At 44.1% G+C, this 5,783-nt stretch overlaps 1 pseudogene; it reads right to left on the reverse strand.

Moving 5' to 3' along the window:
• Positions 1–4,296: 4,296 nt before the first annotated feature.
• On the reverse strand, positions 4,297–5,268 carry LOC129669657 (glyceraldehyde-3-phosphate dehydrogenase-like; annotated as a pseudogene).
• Between the last annotated feature and the right edge of the window lie 515 nt (positions 5,269–5,783).

The raw sequence follows: 5,783 nt of genomic DNA on the forward strand, positions 1-5,783 counted from the left end.
CAGTAGAAGCTTGGAAGACAACAATGTTGACAGTGGCAACCTAGTTCATGAGGTTCTATGGGTGGGGAGAAATATCACATTCATAACCTAGCCCATCCACGTAATACATTGGCAAATGTATTATAGTCAGTGTCATAATAATTTGCATGAGAATAAAATTAAAAGTAATGGACTAATTACTTTGGTTGAGAAATTTTTAAGGAACTATAACTTTGAGTCTGTTGTATGGTTATTACTGTCAACTCACAGTCAAGTCCACAAGAAAAAGAATCAGCAAGTAGGTCAGAAAAGAATACAAAATGTGCAGCTTAGAAAGGCAAAGAAAGCTTAGTAACAGCAGCAATGTCATGCTGGAAAGGAGACTGTAATTGTTAAGCAAATTAGCACCATTAAAGGTATTCCTCCTCCTCTGCATTGGAAAAAAAAAGGGGGGGAGGCCAGGCCCCACCTACATAAGCCTCTAAATTGTTAAGAGAGCCTAGGGGGTTCTTGCTCCTGAAAATCAATTCCTTGAGCATACACAAGCTGATGGTAGTGAGGTCCAAGAGGACAAAGGTCCATCCATAACTGGCAACAGAATTTGGCAGTGTCATCCATACAGTTCTTGCTTTGAAAATATGAAGAATACAAAAGTGACCTCAAAGGTCACTGCGTGAAACTGTGAAGCTAAAGCCTTGCTGCCATTGGGGACCACAAGATAACAGAGATGCCAGAGTCTTGAGATATCTGCAAAGGAAAGGAAGTGGAAGGCTCCAAGAGAGAAATGTGTGTTCTAGGGAAACAAGACTGGAGGTGCAGAGCATGTACATCTTTTGAAACTGAAGCCTCAGATACCAGAGAGCTAGAGGAATTTGTGACTGATTCCCAAGTATTGCCTTACTTTGGTCCAATATTTCCTCACTATGAGCCAACTCCTTCCTTTTGGAATGATAGCATATATTCTGTGCTATTTTGTGTTGCAAGTATGTAACTTTCTGTCTTGATATTTCAGGAGATTATAGTTAGGAGATTGCCTTGAGTCTCAGTCTTTGGACTTTGGTATAGTGTTCAAGCAGACTACGGATGTTTTGAAATTGTACTATATGCATTTCACATCATGATATGGCCATGAGTCTATGGAATGCAGGGGCTGGGTGTGGTGCTTTGAATAATAAATTTCTCCCATAGGCTCATGTATTTGAACATTTGGTCTGCATTTGGTGGCACTGTTTGGGGGAGGTGATGGAGCCTTGCTGAAAAAAAGTATGTCACTAGAGATAGGTTTCAGGGACTTATAACCTCTACATCCTTCCTGTTCTTGCTCTCTGAAAGAACTTTGTGTGGGTGAAATTTCATTCAGTGTGTTGGCAAAAGTGTGGTCAGCCAGCTTCCCACTTCTTTCACTGTTTGTATTGTGATGCTGTGTCTTCCCTACCCTGAGAACTCTCTCCTGTGGAAATGTGTGTTAAAGCCGTTATTGTTAAGTTCCTTCTGGACATAAACAGAGAAGTAAAAGTACCCAACACTTTAGATGAAGACTCTGACCTTTGCAGACCCCTTAGTTACTCCTCTTCCTTGGAACTCGGTATCAGGAAGGGAACAGTCTGGTCTTGGTGTTTTGTGTGGATGATTGCTTTCAAGTTCCCAGTCAGTTTTTAATGTTTAGTGAAGATTTGCCAGGTCCAGCCCCTACGATACCCTGGCTATTGGATCTTAGCACAAAGATATTTGTATCCAAAACAGTGAGAATGTTTTACATGCATATGACCAGATTGACCTTGCCTGCCCTCACTTCACCTGTGTGACCACAGTGAATGTTATCTTTCACCAACATGCACTGCAGGTGAGCCAATGTTGTCTCTTCTATTCTGATCTGAATTATCCGACAAGTGTGGAGGATCCTGGTCCTAGAAGTTGAGTTTGTACATGAAATGGGTACCAGTTCTACATCTAAGGCTCTAGTGAAACCCTCCAGCAGATCATTTGCTGATTGTTGAGTACAAAAACAGAGCAATGATAGGAAGAAGTAGAAGGTCGCCTTCACAACTCCCAGCTCCCCCATCTGCCAGCTCTCCTCCCACCTACCTGTGGCAACTGCATGCCATCCCAAAACAGATGTGAGTGTGACCTTACTTGGCAAAAGGTTCTTTACAGATGTGGGGAGGTGAAAGATCTGGGAGGGAAGCGATCATCATTCATAACCTGGTGGGCTCAAAGTCTAGCGATGAGTTCCTTCGAGACATAGGAGAAGCCAGAGAGAACAAGGTGTTGTGACATCTATAGTGGAAGGAATGCCAAGGCTCACAGAGCACCATCTGCTGGAGCTGAGATGAAGACAAGAAGGAATTTGCCAAGACTTTGGACAGTGTTCTCCCTGCCCACTACACCTTGACTGCAGACTCTGCTTTAAGAGCTGTGGGAAAACGGAATCATATTGTTTCAAACTTCCTTTGATCACTTTCTGAACTCCCAGGAAACCAGCTCACCATCAAACTGACCCTTCCACCCAATTGTGCCTATGATGGCCAGGCACTTACTATTATGCCCAGTTCCAACATGGTTCCTGAACTCAAGGACATATGTCATCTGCTTGTTAGGAAGTCTCTTCCTTCCATAGATTCTGTGGCTTCTTCTTCTTCAGATCTCGGATATGGGTTATGTGCTTTATCTGGCAAGTTCTCTGCTCTCAAGAAAAAGTTCACATTTCTTGTCTGTGGCACAGCGTCTGTATAATGATATAAACCATTAGTTTATATCATTATAAACTAATGATATAATGTCACAGGTTGAAAGCCAGTGTGCTGTCTTCCTGCTCTTGTGGAGACACCAACATCTGAACTGAAAGGGTATCCAGTTAGCAGCACATACTGGGAGGGACAAGCAAGATGTCTATTTCGAAGGGTGGAGGGCAGGTAAATGTCAAGCGGCCAGCCGCAGACTTAGCCTGGCATTCCTGTTCTCAGCCTCCATCCAAAGGAGCACCTGCTCTCTCATAAATTTCAGCACTTGATATCAGCAGATGTTTGCTTATACACCTATTTTGTTTACCTGTGTATATGGAGTCAAGTAAAAATATCTTTTTTCAGATAAAAGGGGTTGCTAGGGAATAAAATTTCCAAAGAGCTACCATAGAACACACAGAGAGCAGACCTTCGTGTGTCTGGATGATTGTGAACACGGAGAGTGAGGAACACAAACGTTTAACATCTCCACGTTGATCTTTTCCCCTTCATCTTAATTCAAGAACGGTGTGCCTAGAGAGTTTTTGAAAAGTGTGTAGATGCTTATGAAGGACCATGCATTCCATTGCTTGTATATCTCTGTGTGTGTTTGTGTGTGTGTGTGTGTGTGTGCATGCATGTGTGTGTGTGTGTGTGTCTGCCCTCTGAAGCCTCATCTAATATAAAAACTGCATGGAAAAACCAGCTAAATTAAAGCTAATCAGAGCTTCATCGGGGTACCCAGCACAGTGATAATATTCCAAGGCCCCATGCAATTAAATTCTTCAATTATTCTAAGTGTTATTATGCTAATTTAAAAGGCTAGGATTATTAGGAAAATGTATGAAGAATTATGTTCAGTTACAGCATTTTATTTATGTGAGTTCACATTAAATTATTTAAGGTATGGAAATTATGAGTTATCAGGATGTGGCTCCATCCTGTGCCACCAGGGCAGCCAGTGAAGCTGAAGGAAGAGAAACATATTTCAGTTCCTCTTCCTACAGGGACTAGCATGCAGTGTGAAGGGTGGCCTGCCCAGATTTTTGAGAGAAGGAAGGCTCATTATGTATGCAGTAGGCTGTCCCCAATCTACTCATGGCACCAGTAAGGCCTCTTGTCTCCAGAGGAGCATCCATCTTTTTGTTGATGGACTGTCTTTTGCATACTCTCATTAACTTGAAGGGGTATCTAAGAATGAACCAGGGGCTTGGCAAAGGGGGGAATGAAGGTTGTAAGACCTCAGCCCCATACTCACTGCCTGCAGAGCATTCTGGTTCACCTGCCCTTTGAGACTTCCACCAATGTACCACTTCTGTAGGAAACATAAACAAAACATTGTCGGTCTTAAGTCAGAACCACTGAGGCTGAATATATAAGGACTTGCATGCATTTTTGTGGGGTACAGTGAGCTTTGGTGATGGTATTGGAGAGAATAGGGCTCCCAGAGCCCCTCCCACTATTTCTGGGAGTGTAGGACAGAAACTGTAAGGGAGATTCTCAGTGTCAGAGGCTGAATTGGGACAGGGGCTCCTCAGCAGCTGAGGGCCTCTCTCTTGCTCTTGTGCCCTTGCTGGGGTGGGTGGTCCAGGGCTTTTTACTCCTTGGGGGCCATGTAGGTCATGAAGTTCGCCACCCTGCTGATATAGCCGTACTCATTGTCATACCAGGAAATGAGCTTTACAAAATTGTCATTGAGGGCAATGCCAGCCCCAGCATCAAAGGTGGAAGAGTAGGGGGTCACTATTGAAGCTGCAAGAAACAACCTGGTCCTCAGTGTAGCCCAGGATGCCCTTTAGTGGGCCCTTGGATGTCTGCTTCACCACCTTCTTGATCTCATCATACTTGACAGGTTTCTCCAGTCGGCATGTCAGATCCACGACAGACACTTTGGGGGTAGAAACATGGAAGGCCATGCCAGTGAGCTTCCCTTTCAGCTCTGGGACGACCTTGTCCCACACCAGTGGATACAGGGATGATGTTCCGGGCAGCCCTGTGGCCATCATGCCACCGCTTTCCAGAGGGACCATCCAGTCTTTTGGGTAGCAGTGATGGTGTGGACTGTGGTCATGAGTCCTTCCTCAATGTCAAAGTTGTCATGGATGACCTTGGCTGGGGAGCTGAGCAGTTGGTGGTACAGGAAGCATCACTGACAATCTTGAGTGAGTTGTCATACCTCTCATGGTCACACTGATCACAAACATGGGCATCAGCAAAGGGGCAGAGATAATAACCCTTTTGGCCTCACCCTTCAAGTGGGCCCCAGCTTTCTCCATGGTGATGAAGATGCCAATAGATTCCACAACATACTTGGCACCAGCATCGTCCCATTTGATGTTAGCGGGATCTCGCTCCTGGAAGATGGTGATGGGCCTGCGTTGATGACAAGCTTCCTGTTCTCAGCCTTGACTGTGCCGTTGATATTGCCATGGGTAGAGTCATACTGGAATATGTAGACCATGTAGTTGAGGTCGATGAAGGGGTCATTGATGGCAACAATCTCCACTTTGCCAGAGTTGCGAGCAACCCTGGTAGCCAGACCTCCAATACTTCCAAATCCGACTTTCATCGTTGTGTCTAAGGAATGAGTCTGGCACTACACAAAAAGATGTGCCTGTCTCTGGAACAGGAAGGAGCAGAGAGACCTTTTCATGCACAGTGATCCTACGGCTCTTCCATTTGTAAAACCTTTCGCTCGATTCACCTTCCTCTTCTATCCCATCCGTTTTGTCTCCCCTCTCTCCTCATCTTTATTTCCCATATTCTCCTTTCTTCTTTTTTTTATTTTCTGGTGTTAGAACAATGTGGCTTATTTATTTTATATCTGTTTATTTTGTATACGTTTTTAAAATTTATTTTTTATTAATTAAAATTTACTTACTTTGTATCCCAGCTGTAGCCCCCTTCCCTCATCCCCTCCCAATCCTTTTCTCTTCCTATGCCTATCCCCTAGTCCACTGATACGGGAGGTCCTTCTCCCCTTCCATCTAACCTTAGCATATCAGGTCTCATATAATTTTTTTAATCAGACTTTTGTTTTAAAATGTTAAAAGGGGCAAAGGCCTTCCCAGTTTTCTCCTCATT

Source organism: Psammomys obesus, unplaced genomic scaffold (genome assembly GCF_907164565.1).
Source record: "Psammomys obesus unplaced genomic scaffold, mPsaObe1.curated_primary_1811, whole genome shotgun sequence".
Lineage (NCBI taxonomy): Eukaryota > Metazoa > Chordata > Mammalia > Rodentia > Muridae > Psammomys > Psammomys obesus.